The sequence below is a fragment of the Canis aureus genome, chromosome 13 (assembly GCF_053574225.1).
Source record: "Canis aureus isolate CA01 chromosome 13, VMU_Caureus_v.1.0, whole genome shotgun sequence".
Lineage (NCBI taxonomy): Eukaryota > Metazoa > Chordata > Mammalia > Carnivora > Canidae > Canis > Canis aureus.
Window position 1 is genome coordinate 62,809,493 of NC_135623.1, and position 19,537 is coordinate 62,829,029.

The 19,537-nt window shown below is 34.8% G+C and overlaps 1 protein-coding gene and 1 long non-coding RNA gene across 8 annotated transcripts in view; one reads left to right on the plus strand and one right to left on the minus strand.

The window, feature by feature from the left end:
• Positions 1 to 19,537, plus strand: part of RAPGEF2 (Rap guanine nucleotide exchange factor 2) — a 242,171-nt gene that overhangs the window by 9,338 nt on the left and 213,296 nt on the right. The window lies entirely within an intron of this gene.
• Positions 9,384 to 19,537, minus strand: part of LOC144282629 (uncharacterized) — a 62,405-nt gene continuing 52,251 nt past the window's right edge. Inside the window, exon 3 of the long non-coding RNA XR_013351125.1 lies at positions 9,384 to 9,483. This is a non-coding gene — a long non-coding RNA (uncharacterized LOC144282629). The remainder of the gene's footprint in view (positions 9,484 to 19,537) is intronic.

Genomic DNA, 19,537 nt, shown 5'->3' on the forward strand with positions numbered 1-19,537 from the left:
TTTATTCGTTTTTATTCCTATCTTGTAGACATTCACAAGATGCAATTTATTTTACCAGTTTGGAATGTTTCACAATCCTGAATTTTAGTAGTTTAGTGTATTTGGTATAAGAAAAAACATGCAGAAAATAAGGTATTCCATGTACATTAAGCACAATAGAAAAGAAATTGTGGTAGTAACTTAAGGAAGTCAGTCTAGCTTAAAATAAGGTTGTAGATTCCCTCCTCCCTCTTTTCCTTTCCTGTGAACTTAAAAATTATTTAAAGTATTACTTTTCATGGGAGTGAGGGGGTGGATGGAAGGAAAAAGCAAGGGTGTGTATAAGGAAGTTTGAAGTTTGGTCAGAGGCACTATTACCTTTATAGATGTGATAGTACTATGTAAGCTGAGTGTGGTCAGTACACTTTTTAGGAGTTTTTTATTTATTAGAACCACCCCCCGCCAAAAAAAAAAAAAAAAAAAAAAAAGAAGGAATTTCTTTTAAAATCAGTGTAAAGCAGAATATCCTTACCAGTATTTTTTTCCTTCATACGTACACCTTTATATTTCAATCATAAAGCCAAACTCCATGGTCTCTTGCCTCCAATAGTTACCTATTTTTTCTTTCTTTCTTTCTTTCTTTCTTTCTTTCTTTCTTTCTTTCTTTCTTTCTTTCTTTCTTTCTTTCTTTCTTTCTTTCTTCCTTCCTTCCTTCCTTCCTTCCTTCCTTCCTTCCTTCCTTCCTTTCTTTCTTTATCTATCTATCTATCTATCTATCTATCTATCTATCTATCGTAAATACTGGAGAATGCATGCTGTATTTGTATACATTAAAAATATGGGACCTAATATTTAGATAACTACAAATAAACTGCAAGTCTGAAAGTATTTACTATTTTCAATTATAAAAACATAAACCATTTAGTTTCTGTATTTTAAGAGATTTTTGTTGTTTCATGTTTTCAATAATAAATTAGATTTGAGGCCACAAGTGAAAAAAGAAAAGAGCTGGCCAGGCTTTGAAATAACTAAAGTCTTAAAATAAAAAATGTAAGAATATGTAGGTGTAGACTAAACCTATGTATTTTAACATTCTTTCAGTTATTCTGTGTATAAGTAACTATTTGAATTATTCAAGCCACTAAATTTCTGATTTCTAACGCCTCTAACATACATTTTGCAGTCTTACAAATTCTGTTTTAAGCACCATGGAATTTATTAGGAAATAGGTGGTCAAGTTGTTAGAAATATTTGGCTACCTAAATTATATTATTATAGTATTAAGAAACTGATCGATTTTATACATTTTGAAATAGTTAGAAAGGAGTTTAAAAAATGAGAGTTTAGGGCAGCCCGGGTGGCTCAGCAGTTTAGCGCCGCCTTCGGCCAGGGTGTGATCCTGGAGACCTGGGATCAAGTCCCATGTCGGGCTCCTTGCGTGAAGCCTGCTTCTCCCTCTGCCTGTGTCTCTGCCTCTCTCTCTCTCTCTCTCTCTCTCTCCATCTCCATGAATAAATAAACAAAATCTTAAAAAAAAAAAGAGAGAGAGATTAAAATAATGAAATGCAGTAGCATAAAATGCCAAGAATTGAGGTAGGGAGAGTTTGGCTGCATTTAAATTTTGGTTTGATCCCCCTACTTTTGTAGAATGGAAGAAATTGAGGAGCAGACTTCAAGAGGCACATTTTATCTGCATACCTGTTCCTATTCCTTCTATTGGGGGAACCACAAACCTCTTTTAGAGGTAGAAAATATAGGAAGAGACCCAAAAGTTCTTCCCAGTATGAATCTCCAAACCTAGATTGGGAATTCCTAACCTTTTTTTTTTTTTTTTAATTTTTTTATTTATTTATGATAGTCACACACAGAGAGGCAGAGACACAGGCAGAGGGAGAAGCAGGCTCCATGCACCGGGAGCCCGACGTGGAACTCAATCCCGGGTCTCCAGGATCGTGCCCTGGGCCAAAGGCAGGCGCCAAACCGCTGCGCCACCCAGGGATCCCTGGGAATTCCTATCTTGATTCTGTTTCTTTAGTATGGTTTAAATCTACATTATACAGAGAAAACTGTGGGAGGTAACATGATAAAGTAATTTCACTTTAATTAATCAATTTTATTTTTATTTAAATTCAACTAATCAACATATAATGTGTCATTGGTTTTGGAGGTGGAGGTCAGTGATTCACCAGTCTCATATAATACCCAGTGCTCATTACATCATGTGCCCTCCTTAATGCCCATCACCCAGTTACCTCATCCCCTACCCCTATCCTCTCCAGCAACCCTCAGTTTGCTTCCTATGATTAAGAGTCTGTTTTGGTTTATTTCTCTCTCTGATTTTGTCTTGTTTAATTTTTCCCTCTCTTCCCCTATGATCCTCTGTTTTGTTCTTAAATTCTACGTCTAAGTGAGATTGTATGATAATTATCTTTCTCTGATTGACTTATTTCACTTAATATTCTCTAGTTCTATCCACATTAGTGCAAATGGCAAGATTTCATTGTTTTTGATGGCTGAGTAGTATTCCATTTGTGTGTGTGTGTGTGTGTGTGTGTACACATCTACCACATCTTCTTTATCCATTCATCTGTGGATGGCATCTGGGTTCTTTACACATTTCGGCTATTGTGGACATTTGCTGCTGTAACCATTGTGATACAGGTGTCCCTTCAGATCACTACATTTGTTTCTTTGGGATAAATACCCAGTAGTGCAATTGCTGGGTCGTAGGGTAGCTCTATTTTCAACTTTTTGAGGAGCCTCTATGCTGTTTTCCAGAGTGGCTGCACCAGTCTGCATTCCCACCAACAGTGTAAGAGGTTCTTCTATACCTGCATCCTCGCCAACATCTGTCATTTCCTGACATCATTTCACTTTATTTATTAATTTTTGTCATTTCACTTTAGAAGTCCTTGTTCACACTTTATTCTGGGCTGGCTATTTTCCTTTGTAGTTATACATTTATATCTTTAATTGTGTTCACAGAATAGTTGTTTTGAATTCATTTAGTGGATTTCCTTAATGTAACCTAGTCGTAATGTATGATCTTGGCCTTTGTTGTCAAACACACTGCTTTGTGGTCCTGGGCAGGTTACTTAACTTTAGTGTGTTTCAGGCCTTCGGATTTCATCAACTATTAAAATTTCATGAAACACTGGGGCACTGACATTGATTTGTTACTTATTTTGCCAACTAAATATGTTAAAATGAATGTAAACTCATTCTCCACTATTCCCATTTTGTAAAAGAAAGGGCATTTTAGTATTATAAAAATAGAAAATCTCAGAATAAGTAAATTTAGCTTTGTTTTATTGTTACTTTTATTAAGGATTGATAAAAATTTTACATTGGTTGTATATGGTAATATTTACCTTGTTGTGAAGATTAAATGTGTACATGTGTATTAAAGTTCTTTAACAGTCTCTGGCATAAGTAATTTAATGAGTAGTTAAGAAAAATAGTTAATAATTTAATATTTCATGTTTATTATTATTTTTTCAGTAATTAGTATTCATTTACTCTCTTGATCCTTTCCCTTAGATAATTTTTCATCATTAGTATGCCTTGTGGCAAATTCACCGAAGTGATTTATAATATGAGTCAATTTCATACACTTGATTCATAGAATAAATTGTGTTAGGATTGCATTAGTCTATGGGGTTACCCAAAACTATACACATAGACTTAGTAATGGGCTTATTTTCTTCACACAAAAAGAAATCTAGGGTAGGTAGTGTAAGATTGGTGCAGATGCTCAAAGGTGTCCTTAAGGAAACTGGCTTAGTCTCCTACTTAGTGTGTGATTTTAGTTTCCAAAGTCTCAAGATGACAGCTGCACCACCAACCAGGGGAGAAGGGAGAATGTTTTCTTGGTAGGAGTTCATTTTTATTTTGAAGGAAAACCCTTTCCAAGTACTTGTCTTTGGCCAGAGCTTTATTACATGACTACTAGTAGCAAAGGAGGCTAGAAATTCAAATATTTTGTTTATAAACTGCCATATTACAGAAAGGTAGGAAAGAAAGAGATTAAGATGAATGAACTATGAGCTGATAGTATTTGTCCAACTTGCTTTGCATAGGAAGCAGATAATTGTAATAAGTTGAGGCAGTGATTCTCAGGAAGATCTCTTTGAAAATCTTACTGGAATATATAGCTATGTTATTATAATTATGGTTATGGAATCATACAGATACATTTAACTTCTTGGTTTGCTTATTAGGTGTATGGTTATTAATTTTCTGAACTGCAGTCTCTTATCTGAAAATAGACATAACAATACCAGTGCATGAGCATTATGTGTAAATATAAATATATACAAATTTATTTATGATATTTATTGAATATCAATGTAACTTTTAAATATAATCATTTCTAAGTGGTAACTTGATTTATATATATATATATATATTTTTTTTTTTTTTTAGATTTTATTTATTTATTCATGAGAGACACAGAGAAAGAGAGAGGCAGAGACACAGGCAGAGGGAGAAGCAGGCTCCATGCAGGGAGCCCGATGCGGGACTCGATCCTGTGACTCCAGGATCATGCCCTGGGCCGAAGGCAGGCGCTAAACCACTGAGCCACCCAGGGATCCCTTGACTTATATATTGGTTTAAAGTTAAACATAGGCTTATATTTCTTAATTTGTTACTTTTGCTTCAAATTTATTTTTAAAATTTCAAAAATTTCATTTTTAAATATGCTCCATTTGTCGTGTGTGTGTGTGTGTGTGTGTGTGTTTAAGATTTTTATGTATGTATTCATGAGAGAGACGGAGACAGACATAGGCAGAGGGAGAAGCAGGCTTCATGAAGGGAGCTTGATGTGGGACTTGATCTTGGGATTCCAGGATCATGCCCTGAGCTGAAGGCAGACGCGCAACAGCTGAGCCACCCAGGTGTCCCCATTTGTGTATTCTTATATTACTCTCTGTAGTAAATACTTTATTTTTCTGTGACTTTAAGGCTGCAATTGTCATTCCTCCTAGAAGTTGAGTCATTACTATAAAAATACATATACATTTGGTATAAAACATTTATAAAGATAGCTGTTTGGTTTTCTGTATTTTGTTGAATCCATACTTATAAGCTTATGTCTTTAAGAAAAATGGTTTGATATTGAATGTTAAACAAAACTAGCTTTGATACTAAAACTTGAAGTATGCACTACGTCCTGACTTAGAGCAACTGTTGTGTTTACTTATGGGCTTTTTATGGTAGCATTCAAGGTTTATATAGATAAATGGTGCTTATGTGTAGTGAGATCAGTTAAACAATCTGCTATCAAAAACTAACGGATAGATATGTTATTGGAGAGTCTTGGCTATTTGTCATTTAAAAATAGCTTATGTCTTCATACGTTCCTTGTTTGGGTGGGTAAGGTAGGGTATAATAAATGCCTGAAATTGGAATCTAAATTAGGACCCTGATTTCATTTAAAATGGATTAGCTTGCACTGTGTCCATATACTTCACTAGAGATCTTGCTGGTCTGGGGCTTAACTATCCATCTTTAAAGCTCAGGACTTGGCATACCCTTTGCAGAATTTGAGCTAATAAATGTTTAATGACTTGATCTTTCTTTCCTGAAAGTATGAGATACAGGGAAAAAAGTAATTATATACTTTTGTGTTAATAGCAAGTTGAATAAAAGCTGAAAAGGAATAGTAATTTTTGGTTCAACTTCTGTAACACATGAGTCCTCCTATTTTATTTTTTTAAAGATTTATTCATGAGAGAGAGAGAGAGAGAAGGAGGCAGAGACACAGGCAGAGGGAGAAGCTGGCTCCATGCAGGGAGCCTGATGTGGGACTCCATCCCGGGTCTCCAAGATCACGCCCTGGGCTGAAGGTGGCGCTAAACCAATGAGCCACCCAGGCTGCCCAAGTCTTCCTATTTTATAGAAACATGTACCTTTGTGGAACAAAGTTATTTTTATTGAGTGTCAAGCAGTTGCCTCCCTGTGAGTTTAATCACTTTGGTGCTAGTATTTTAAACTGTCATTGACATGATGTTTTCACTGGCATTTAACACAGGGTATAAATTCTTTCTCTGGGCTCCTGTGACATTTTTGTACTATTATGCAAATTTTGATTACTTTGAGATTTTTGACTGTCATCAGGAACAGTAATTTAAATTAATGACGGACTTAAGTTATAATTTGATTCTAGTATCTAAAACTAATTTGCTGTTACTAAGTAGAGATCCTAGCCTTGACCTATTTTAGCAGATAAGACTATTTTTTAATCATAGAATGCTTTACAGGCAAATATATTAAGGGGTGATGTCAAGAATAGATTAAATATACTCCATTGAAATCTTACTCAACTTACTGATTATAAAACTTTAAGAAAAAGTAAGCTGTAATAAAACTTACTGTAGGTAAGTTTTTTTTTTATAGATTTTTAGTGAGAGATATATTAAATACATAGAGGAGTATATTAACTTTCACTTCATTGTCATTCTGTGAGTTTTTTTTTAAGATTTTTATTTATTCATTCATGAGAGAGACACACACAGAGAGAGAGAGAGAGAGAGAGAGAGAGACGCAGACGCAGGCAGGCAGAGACACAGGCAGAGGGAGAAGCAGGCTCCATGCAGGGAGCCCGATGTGGGACTCGATCCCAGGTCTCCAGGGTCACACCCTGGGCTACAGGCGGCGCTAAACCGCTGCACCACCAGAGCTGCCCTACGAGTTCTTTAGTTTTAATTTTGACATATAATTGCTCCTTCATGGAAGGAGATAGTGTGATTTCTAGAGTATCTGGAAGGCCCCTAATCCAATAGAATGGTTTTCTCATCCTCTGATTATGCCTAAGGTGACAGTGAGGAAAACCTTTGTCCAAATTGGTTCTTGGTATTGAGTGGAACCTTAGGAACCAGCTGATCATTGTCCCATAGAGCTGTAGATGGGCCCCAGGAGACTTCTTAGAGGCCTTTGAGGAGACCTGGAAATCTACCCTGGTTTGCACACTTAATTTTAATTAGAAAAAGGAGATTAACTAAAAAAATGTTGAAAATTCCTGATCTAGTTTGGACTCCTGAGTGACGTAAACAACAAGAGTAGTTATGTGAATTTCTCCACTTTGACAGAGACAGAATTTAATCATCCACATTAGGGTGAGCAAACTATTGCCCTTGGATCAAAATCAACCTATTTCCCGGTATTGTAGGTAAAGTTTTATTGGAATACAGCTACGTTTCATGTACCTCTTGTCTGTGGCTGCTTTCATGCTGGAGGTTGAGTTGAGTAGTTGACAGAAACAATGTTGCCTGCAAAGCCTAAAACATTTTATTGTCTGGCTCTTCACAGAAAAAGTTTGCCCTTTCTCTTAGACCTTCATATAGGTGAAAATGCAGATATTTTTGGAAGAGTGTGGGTGTGGGGTGACTATTTAGTACTGTTATCAGTTAAACCTCAAGAGAAGTGGAAAGTTCTTATTTAATGTTTGATAGGGTGAGGAGTGAATGAAGCTTTGCTATAAGAGTGAATTTTATAATTCAAGGGGTTGTTTCCAAAAGCAAAAATGTCTTTATTTCTAATTATATGCCTTAAAGTCTGTACTTTTCTCAGTCAAGTATATGATAACTGCAGAATTTTGGAGTTGTTTATAATGTAGTTCTGAGCAGAGTCGATTAAATAATTAACTTTCTTGAATGGTCTACTCTACAATTTAGAAAACTTCAGAATGAAAAGATAGGTTGGAAATGTGTCTGAGATTGGTCAGAATATTAAGTCATCTGACCATTATTTTTCTTTTTCACTCAGTATTATTCTAACTCAGAATTTATTTATGTGTATGGTGATTTTTAGGAATTGTCAGTAAATTGCTTGAATTCTTCAGTGATTACAGTTAAGAATGTTACAGTTGCTATTCCATAGTCTGTTACTAGTCAATTCATAAAACGAGAACTTTAGGAACTTTTTGAAGAACAGTAATCCCCCATATTGTAAATTAATTTTCTTGGCACATGTCATATGTTTCCATTTCTTTTTTATTTCAAGGTAAGATAACTTGGTGAAAAAAAAATTTTTTTTGACAGAAAAGAAATTTGTTACTTCAGAAATACATGCCGTACTACTAGTGAATGAAGGCTATGTGTTCAATAATATAGGAAATGAAAACACTGATTTTAAATTCAGTTAACCCATGAGGTTTGTGTTCTATTTCTTAAATACCTTCATAAATAAATGAATAAATAAATAAATAAATAAATAAATAAATAAATAAATAATTTTAATCATTTATTTTGCCAACAAATACAGTAAAAGCTTCAGAACCATTCAAACTGAATATTTAGAAAGCTAGCTGCTTATAGGACACATTTAATCACTGATTCTTAGCAAGGCTGTTTTCTGCTTCTGTGATGGAACATTTATATATTTCTCTTTTGTTAGATGGAAACTGTTAATTCCTCCATATTTTGCATATACTCCATAAGAAATATCTTGCTGACTTTCCTAGTGGTTACCAAAAAAAGTGTTTCACCGCCTTCTGGTTTGCTTACAGGCTTGAAATGTTTAATCATGCTAGGTTAAGAATTTCTAGTGTGTTTGATATGCAATGGGGAATCATTGGAAGCTTTTGAATCCAGGCAGTGAGTCAAGATAGTGCTTGAAAACACAATTTTGTAGTGTTAGGATGAACGTGAAGGTCATGGAGGACAGCTACAGCTTTTGATGTGCTTGAAGCCTACCCTCAACTAGACTGGGTGCACTGGTCTAGAAATGACATGGAGGTGGATCTGTATCAGTTTGAAATGAAACAAACTTGGGAGGAAGAGGGACCAGCAGTTGCTCAGTACCATACTTGAAATAAAGGGCTATTATTTTCATGACTGTTCTTAATGATCAAATATGGTGTAAGGGCAAGATACATGACTGTTTTTGCATTTTATATTAGGAATATGTTAAGAATAATGTCTTACTAATTTAACATTGTTAACTGTACTGGAATCAAAATAAAACAAAACACAAAAAAAGAATAACATGTTATAGTCCATTGACTGTAGACTGTGAGGACAAAAGTAAATGAGGAAATTTAATTTGTCAGGAAAGCCAAAGAGTTGTTTGAAGGAAGTAGGGGCACAGAATATGGATTCTTATTATTTTACCTTTTTTTTGGTGTGTGTGGCATTAAACACATTAAGTTTTTCTTTTAAAGAGATTTTTAATTTAAATTCAATCTGCCAACATCTACATTAAGTTTCTCTTTCCTGGTTTGTCTGTTGGGCCCTTAATGAGAACATCCAACTGATTTTAGAGTTCAAGGATTTAACTCTTTTGTAATTGCAGCCTGTAGTCATTTTATTGAAAAGGTATCTTTACACAGAGTAAGGTGGAGGAGTGGACTCTTCCCAGCCTAGTTTCATTATTATTTAAAACAACAAAAACAGAGCTACTTTGTCAGTCTTTTATTTTTTCTTCTTACGCATAGCCAGACAAGGACTAGGACTTTTTAATCATTGTAGTAGAATATCTCTTTGTGATCTTTACAAGTGGACTCTGAAAGGAGAAAATAAATTTTGTTCCATAATATTATTAGTAACATAACTGTTTACAAAGCATCTTAAAGGCACTGTATATAATATGTATTATTTATTTTGTCTGTCTGTTAGTGTTCACCTAGTGTGGTTTTTCTGAGTCCTACAGTTTTGCTCCTGGGAAGGATATATATTTGTCTAGGTTGTTGTCTTCAGTTTTCCAGCCTTTTTGGAAACTCTGGCTTTTTTCTAGGTTTTCAAGGAATCCTGAGTTAGATAAGAAGTTTTAATAAAATTTTTTTCCTGAATTAGGCTTTCATTATGAAAAAGGCAAAACAAAGTGAAATTATTGAATTCGTTAAGCCCATCGGTTATTATCAGGCCCCAGTACCTGGCGCATGCTAGATGCTCAGTTCAATTAAGCAGCTTTGTGTTGTACTCAAACACCCTAATTTCCATTAAATTTGCAGTCAAGAATTATTTTTACTGCTACTTTATCTTATTTAAAATGACTATAGGCATTATCTAAATCTTGAAATTGGACTCAGAGATAAAACTGTTTATTTTTTTTACTAAGTTGTTTACCTTGCTCTATCTCACATCCAAAAAAATTTGCATGAGTCTATCATCTTTCCTCTTTGTGATGTGCTCTGGCGTTGTTTCAGTAGCTGTTAACTTCTTTGCAATTACACAAATTTTTAAATAATTAGTTAATATAACTTGTACATGTGTGGTAATAAATTACATCAAATGTATTAAAGAAAAGACTGTTCCATTGAGATTTGGGGGGTTAGAAGGTTAGAAGTGAAATTGCTTCGTGGAGAGCATATGCTCTACTCAGGGTGTAGGAGGGAGTAACTACTTCAAATTTGCAACAGTGTCTTGCCAATGTTAAGTGAAACTTTGTAGAAAATACTAATGAAAACATTATCAACATCAATGTACATAGTATCAGAACTCCTTACTCCCAAATAGAAATATTCCCAGCGTTTACTGTTCTTCAGCTACTTTTCCTTAGAGGATAATCAATTTTTATCTCTTGAGGTGTTATCTCATTTATAAAAACAATGTAGTCTTCTGAAAGGGTCAAGGACTAATTTGAAACTTCAAAACTGTTATACAGTATTTTGTATATTTCTACTTGTGTTTTTTTTTTTTTTTTTGTTTTTTAAGAAGGTAGTAGATGTTAAGCATATTGAATCAATTTTTCAGGAAAACGGTACTTACCTTTAAATTGGTTGCAACAAAATAACATGGAGGAAAGAGAAAAAAAACAAAACCTAACAGCTCCTCTTCACTCTTTGAAAAGTCTGATGGAAAGCATTCTGAAATTCTCATCAAGTTTGGTGCAATTTTTTAGGAAAAATGAGAAAAATCTCACGCATAAAATCTGGGCCTTAAAATCTGGCTCTTTGTATATTGTATAGTTTTCTTTATACATGAAATAGGCTAAATGACTTACTATAAAATATTTACTCTTTTTTGTCCAGGGCTTTTAAAAAAAAATGCCTAATCCCTCTCCTCTCTTTCAGAGGATTAGAATAATTTCTTAGAATGTTCTTCTTAATTTATTGGATAAACATTCTCCTCCGCTGATTATGAAGATAACTGCATTAAAAATATTTACACACTTATGTACCATGGTTATCTTTCTTCCTCTGTGCTTTTAGGCTAGGTCCTAATTTCCATTTCCCTTCATTTTTACTTTTCTCCGTTGATTATAAGATCAAAGTTATAAGAAGAGACATGTTGTGGATCTATTTACTTAGGATGGTATTTTAGAGGAAGAAACCTGAGGCCTCATTTCTCTTTGTCAAGTAGAACCCATTTATATGGATGGTAATTGTCAAGAATGATACTTGTAACCACAGAGAACAATAATCTTACATTATCTTCTGGGTAAACTATGAACTGATTCTGTAAAAAGCTAACTGTGGGGTTTGGGAAGGAAAACATCAGTTTATTTTCCTTTCTCGTTCTTCTTTCCATTCCAACTGCCATCCTTCTCAGGCCTTATCAGTGTCTTGCAAGTGAAGCTTTTGATTTTCTGTCTTTTTACCCATGCTAGTAGCTCTTCATTTAATGCTCCTTTCCCACTCTCACATCTGTCCTGGTAATTTAAGGACTAATTCAGATTTTTTTTCCTCTTTCATAAAGCTTTCTCTGGTCCCTGGGGCAAGAGGCTGAATTTTTCTTTATGGGATCTTTACTATTTATAGCTTGTGCATCTCTTTAAGGCAATTATCCTCTGGTAATTATTTCATAATTCTTAGCTATATACATCTTACCTCCTTTTTTAGACTGCAAAATTCCTTAAAGGTGAAATCTTACTGATGTTTGTATTTCCATGAGGTTTTAAAAGACCTTAGCATTTAATAAATGTTTTAATGTATGAAGTGTATGGCAGACATTCTCCTGTAATTCAGTAAGCAGTACCGATGAGGTGCAATCCAATTTGGTACAATTTTAAAATTTAACTCTTAGAAAATTATTTTTATTTCATTGTAACCTAATTTAGGCTTATGATTATTTTAAGACCATGCCCAGTTGATTCTTAGAATTGCCTGGTTAGGTGATAGTGCTTCGAATTTTACTTAGTCACCATGACTTACGTCAGCCATAGAGGCAAGTCAAAAGTAAAACCTGAATTCTAGGCATGACATGAATTTCTAAGCCCTGGACTTCACTTTGTTGCTTTGGATTAAATTTGGGTATGTAGCTATTTGCTTTCACTGGATTCTGAACTTTTTATTTATCTAGACTTTAACCTCTCTTAAGTTAGATCAATGATACTTTAAGTTACAGATTCAATCTCTTTAGGATCCAAGAAGTAAAAGAAATTGAGAGTACTAATGCCTTTGTGTGTGTGTGTGTGCGCGTGTGTGTGTGTGTGTGTGTTTGTGTACCTTTTTTGCATTGATGTCACGCTAATGCTACCACTAATTTTTGGGATTTATACTTCTAAAGAGGAAGTGTTGCTGGAAAAGAAGGACCTATGTTACAGCCCTCACTCTGTCTGACTTTGGCAACGTTCATTTGGCCTTAGTTATTACTCTGGTGTGTAAAATAGGGTACACTGTCTGCCTTATCTATTTTTCAGTGTGATTGTAAGGCTTAAATGAGTATAATATATGAGAAAGTACTTCACAGATGGAGAAGTCTATACTATGTAAGACATTACTATCACTGACGCAGCCAAAAGTATTAGTGCCAGTAGAAATTGTGAACCACTTATAAAGATAATAATAGACTAAGATCCTTTTAACATTTGGCTAGTAGCTTTTATAGAAATATGCCTCCTTTTGGTGCATGTAAGGCAGTAAAACCATGTTTTCAAATTATTTCTTTATTTGGTTGTCCAGGTTAATACTTTTCTGGATCATTTTAGAAGCATGGGCTTCATGTTGGGTTTTATAAAGAGCTTTTCTTTGTTAAAGCATTTTCTGACTTCAAAGTACCACTGTGTAAAAGCTCATCTACACCAATGTATCTCAAATAGTTTTCATCATTTTATTTTGAGCAAAAAAGCTGAACCTCAAATTCTTTACTTTCAAGAGTGCTCAAAAGTGGCAAAGTCTTTCCATGTGTGTAACGTGTGCATATGTTCTAAGGGTGTTTATCATAATGCAATTTTTAAAGTAAATCTTTGTAATTATATGTTATGAGTGGATGCAATTTTCTTTTCTTTTTTGATTATTGAGATCTATCATCATTTTGTATTTAAATTTGAATGCTGTATGAACTTAGACATATAGTTAGAAACTTGCATAATCGGAATAAGAATGTAATAGACATCTCATGACTGTTTTTGAAGAATTTGGAGAGGAATTTGAATTAGTTTCATAATATAAATGTTCAAAATTGAAAGATGCAGCAGTAAATGAATCTATATATTATTGCCTCTAATGATCTTTAAGAATTATTTTTATGATGCAGCCCTTTTGAAAGGGCCATATTCGCTGTTTCAGGTTGCCTGTCAATGTAATAATAAATAAATACTTTGACTTGTGTTGTTTGTTCTTCATTTTGTATTTAGGGAGAACATAACTCTATAGCTGAGGAAAGATATAGAAAAGCAATTGACGTTTACTGTCAGTTATGTGCTTGAAAATCGAGGTGTTTAATTTTTTTAGTTTTTTTTTTTTTTTTAAACATCAACTGAATTTAGTAGGAGATGCTGTCTTCAGTTTACCAGTGAAGAAACTAAGATACAAAGAGGCTAAGTAATTTGCTTAAGGACACATAGCTATCTGATTTCAAAGCCCATACTTTTTTTTCCCCCACTATACTATACACCCTCTACAGTGAGATTTGGTATAATCTGTATTGTTTGTTAATAAGGACTTTTACAAAATGAAATTTTGATTTGCTTAGGATTTTTAAAAAATTGTTATTCACAATACCTTGTTAGCTTATACTTTAGAGATGAGCTTCAGATTTAAAGTCTAATTTTATGATGGTTATTAGACTGGGGCTAGAAGGTCTATTTTTAAATTAGATTCAGGCACTTAGCAAATAGATCACTTTCAAAAATTTTAGCTATTATTGCTTTAACTCTACCTTTTAAGGTGCCTGTCTTATAGCATCTAATATTTATTGATTGTTAATTTTGTTATCAGACACTGTGTTAAGGATGTAAATGACTTACTGTCTTGATACCCTCTGATGCCTTCTTCCAAATATTTGGTATTGCTTTTTTTTTTTTTTTTTTTTAAGATTTTATTTATTTCAAGATTTCTTTCATGAGAGACAGAGAGAGAGAGGCAGAGACACAGGCAGAGGGAAAAGCAGGCTCCATGCAGAGAGCCCGACGTGGGACCCCCCCATCCTGGGTCTCCAGGACCACGCCCTGGGCCGAAGGCGGCGCTAAACCACTGGGCCACTGGGGCTGCCCTGGTTTTTGGTTCTTAGTTTGTTTTTTTGCTTGCTTATTTGTTTGTTTTTAATATTCAAGTACGCTGTTGGAGAGTTTTGCCAGTTGAAGAGAAATGTTAGTGATAAGTCTAGTTAAGAGTTCCTTGGTTTACAGAATGGGCTAGCTTGAGGCCTTTCAAGTTGTTCTATATTGAGGATAGTAACCACTTCTAATCAGCAGTAGCACAACCAGTCATCTGCTGGATTGTCAGAATCACAGAATTGGCTTGCCTTTTATTTCCATTGCTTCTGAAGTTTCAACATGGAATTACTTTGATACTTAGCCTTTCTGTATAAGACCATAGCTGGGAGCTTTGGTTTTCAGTGCTGACTAGAAAAGCCAGGGGAAAGTTTTGGGAGATCACTACCAGAGACTAGGTTTGAATGGGTTTTAGTTTTTGAAATTTAGTCTAACAATTTGAGGGTAAAACCTTCTGGACACTTCTGCTTTTCTCTACCTGGCCATGAGGACAGCTTTGGTTGTAAATGAACTAATGAACTTTGTTGTCTGGCCACACTGTTCAGAAAGGGGCTGATAGGACTAAAATTTGACCAGAATTGAGAAACATTTATTTGGGTATGCTAAGAATTGATTCATAAGCCTGTATCTTGCAGAAAGATAGTATTTATCTGAAGTTATCTAGCTCTAACACCATTTTAGGATTGTACTTCACAGTTTCAGCTACAGAATAAAGGGCAGATTGCTGGATTTGGAATGTGAAATTTCCAGGACTCTTAAGTGCTTGTGAAATCCAAAAATAATTCATCCAGATGCTCTGGTTGTGCTGAGTGTGTATCAGTGTTTAAATGATGCTTTTGAGTCCTTCATTTTCCCAGGACGTGTGTCACTTTGTGTCTGTGGCAAGAAGACCTATTTCTTTCCCTTTGGCTCTTATAAGACCTAGAAAATATCAATCCCTACTTTAGGGGTAGTGTTACCCTGGAAGAGGGTAACACTCCAGGACAGAAAGATAGAGGCTGTTCAAAGGTGTACCAAACTCTTGACTTTTTTTTAATCTAAGTTTTCTCATTTACTCCTCCTTTAAAAAAATTATACCTTTTCCTTCTACAACATCCTCTGTTCTCTATTTCTTATACTCCTTATTTTCTTCTATTTTTGTAGGATACTGGGGTCAAAAAGAAAGGTTAAGTACATAGTCTCTTATGAAGATTGCTCATTATCTTCTGGTAATTGAAAGTTAACTTGCATTGTAAGTGTACATGATAATGTTTTCTGTCTCTGGAATGTTTTTAGTGTTCCAAAAATGTTTATAATTTGTACTTAAACTAGACATTTTTAAAATTAGTGTTTTCAATATTATTTAGTTTTTTTGCATACCTCATACGTAAAAAAGTATAAAAAGGTTCACAGTGGAGAGTGTTACTTCCTTTTCTGTTCCATATCTGCCTAATTCCCAGTGCCCCAATGGTAATGAGTGATTTTAGTTGCTTATTTATTTTTCCAAAGATTTTTTTTAAAACCATATATAGACCCATGCAAAATGTATTCCCCTGCCCCTAAATTATATCTGTACATCTGTCCCCTGCTTGTTTAAATAAAAATATGATTTGGAGATCTTTCTAGAACAGTACATGAGGAGCTCCCTTGTGTGTGTGTGGAGGTGTTTGTGTAAGTGTGCTTAACTATTTCAGAGTATTCATGGTTCTGTAAAGAATATCCCTTACATTTGTGATTTGTTTTATTTCTGCTGGGCCAAAGGGTGCTTGCATTTTTTATTTTGAGAATTATTGTAGTAGTTTACACTACCTACCAACATTATATTAGTAGTTAAAAAATCAAGTTGCATTTAAAGTTGGATGGAACTTTAAAAAGTCAAGTATAATTTATACATAGTAAGATTTAACCTTTTTTAAGTGTAAAATTCAAGGAGTTTTAATGTGTACAGTCCCATCACCACCATCACCATTGCAATAAAAATAAAGGCATTTTCATCATGTTGAAAAATTCCCTTGTCCCTTCTTTGTAGTCAGGCTCCTCTGACTAGCCTTGCATCTAGTAATTATTGATCTGATTTCTATCCCTATAGCTTTGCCTTTTTCAGAATGTCCTATGCAGGGAATCATATAGTGTGCAGTCCTTTTGTATGGCTTTTTTCATTAAGCATAATGATTTTGAGATGCTGCCATGCTGTGGCATATTTCATATGCCACATATCATAGTTTTTTTCTTTTCATTGCTGAGAAGTATTTGATTGTATGGATGTGCTAAACTTTGTCCAGTCCCCAACTGTTGGGTATTTGAGTTGCTGCCTGTTTTTGGCAATTCTCAATAAAGCTGCTGCAGATATCTGCATAGAAGAATTTATGTGGACATATATTTCAATTTTTCCTGATAAATACCTAAGTGTGGGATGGGATGGTTGGGATATAGGATAAGAGTAAGTTTAACTTTATGAGAAACTGACAAACTATTTTTCCCAAGCAGCTATATCACATTGTATTTCTATCAGCAATGCATGAAAGTTCCAGTGTCTGCGTCCTGGTCAACACTTGGAGTTGTTGGTTTTATTTATTAAGCCATCCAATGGACATGTATTGATGTCAAGTTTTCTATCTATCTATTTATATTTTTTAAAGATTTTATTTGTTTATTAGAGTGAGCACATAGGGGAGAGGGGCAAAGGGACAGGGAGAAGCAGACTTCCCACTGAGCAGAGAGCCTTCCTTGGGGCTCAGTCCCAGGACCTTGGGATCGTGACCTGAGCCGAAGGCAGATGCCGGTCTAGTTACTTTTTTAAAAACAGCTTTATTGGAGCTTTAGAAAACCTTAAAAAAAGAAAAAAGCTTTCTTGAGATATAATTCACCTGCCATGCAACTCACCCATTTAAAGTGTGTAAATAATGATTTTTTTGTGTATTTTCAGATAGGTGCAGCTGTCATCATAGTTTTAGAACATGGTCATGCCCAGATCCTGAGATCAGGATCTGAGCCGAAAGTAGATGCTCAACCGCTGAGTCACCCAGGAATCCCTGGAAGACTGTGAATTTGTTTCTTTTAAACCCTCAGTGTCGGAATTGATGATTGTAGCAATAGGAAAGTGACAAAGACATTTTTCCAATAAAATTTTCTTTGAAGAAACTGAAAAAACAACAACAACAACAAAAAAAACAAAACAAAAAAAAACATGGTCATGACTTCAGGAAAAAATAAATTCCTTGCACTGTTTAGCTATTACCCCTCTGTTCTCTCTCCTCCCCCCCACCTTCCTAATATGAATGGAATAATATGTGTTTTTTTGTGACTGCCTTCTTTCATTTAGCATAATGGTTTCAAGGTTTATCCATGTTGTAGTATGTATCCGTACTTCCTTCATTTGTTTATATAATCAAATAATATTTCATTATATGGATATAATATATTTTGTTAATCTACTCATTAGTTCACAGACATTTGGGTTGTTTCTGCCTTGAATAGTATGCTGTAAATATTTATGTACATGTTTGTATTTCCTTAATGATTAGTGATGAGAATCTTTTCATATACTTAGTGGCCATCCACACATCTTTGGTGAAGGTTTTTGCCAATATTTTGCCCCCCACCTTTAACTTTTAATTTTGAAATAATTTTAGATTTACATAAAAGTTTGCAAAATAGTAGAGGGTTCCTATATATACCTGTCAGGTTATTCTGTTAATACTTTACAGAGCCATGGTATATTTGTCAAAACTAAAAAATTAATATTGGAACAATACTATTTACCAAACTATAAATCTTATTTGTATTTACCAGTTTTTCTTTTCTTTATTTTTTTTTTTCAGTTTTTCTATAAAAGTCTTTTTCTGTTCAGGATCCAGACAAGGATACCACATTGCATTTAGCATTTTGGAGATTTAGATGGTTTTCCTTGAGTTATGGTAGTTCTTTATATATTCTCTATACAAGTCCTTTATCAGATGAATGCCACTTGTAACTTGATAAAATTCTATAAAATAATTTTTATTTGCAGCAGAATCACTACTTACTCTGTTTTAGATAAATGCAAATATGTATATTTTTAAATGCTGATTAAATTTACATAACATTAGAGGTCTGTAGTTTCCCCACTTCCATAACAAATGAATGTATTTTAAAAATTGTGAAAGAATTATATTTTCTCCAGATTTCACCATAATTTTGTAGATGTGTTCTCAGAAAAATCTTCCTTCCTTCCTTCCTTCCTTCCTTCCTTCCTTCCTTCCTTCCTTCCTTCCTTCCTTCCTTCCTCTCTCTTCTCTTCGTCTTCTCTTCTCCTTTCTTCTCTTCTCCCTCCTTCCCTTCCTTCCTGCCTGCCTTCCTTCCTCCCTCCCTCCCTTCCTTCCTTCCGAGAGTGCACACTTGAGTTGGGGGATGGCAGGAGGGGCAGAGGGAGAGAGAGAGAACCCTGAGATCATGACCTGAGCCTCGAAGTTAAGTGTCTGATGCTTAACTGCTTGAACCACCCAGGTGCCCCCCAAAATATTTTCTTATTGTTGAAATATCACCTATGTGTTGTGATTGATTTTTCTGACAAACATAGAGAAAGATTCTTTGCAAACATGAGTATGTGGCTGCATAGAAAGCCTCTGAGGGTCGAGGGGCCTTAGGAAACTTTTGCACGAGGCAGATATTTTTTATTTTTTCCTTTTACATAAAGTGAATCTCACTGTAGAATATTCGTACCTTGCATATCAATAAACATTCACTCCCATGAATCCCTGTAATAGAAATTAAGTAATTTAACAAGTGTGTCTCTCAAGGATCTACTGTGTGCCCCCCACTGTTTCAGCCATTGAGGTTACAACTGTCAACAACAGAAGAACCCCTGCTTTGTATGTGGAGCTTACATTTTAGTGAGGGGAGGCACAGAAGCAAGGAAATATATAGCATGTCAGATGCTGATAAGTATTATAGAAAAATATTGAGCTGAGTGAGGTCACATTTGGAAGGCTTCACTGATGAAGTGGTTTTGGAAGAAGGACTGAATGAAGCTGTGGAACCAGCTCTGTGGTAAATAGAAAACAGCAAAACTTCTTAGGTGGGATCTTGTCGTGGCATGGGAAGGAATGGAAGTTTCAGAGTTGAAGCACTGGCCAATGGAAGGTATTGATATCAGAGGATTAGCAAGCAAGGGAAGCCCTGTTGTGTAGGGACTTTGGCATTTATTCTGAGCATGTCAGGGAAC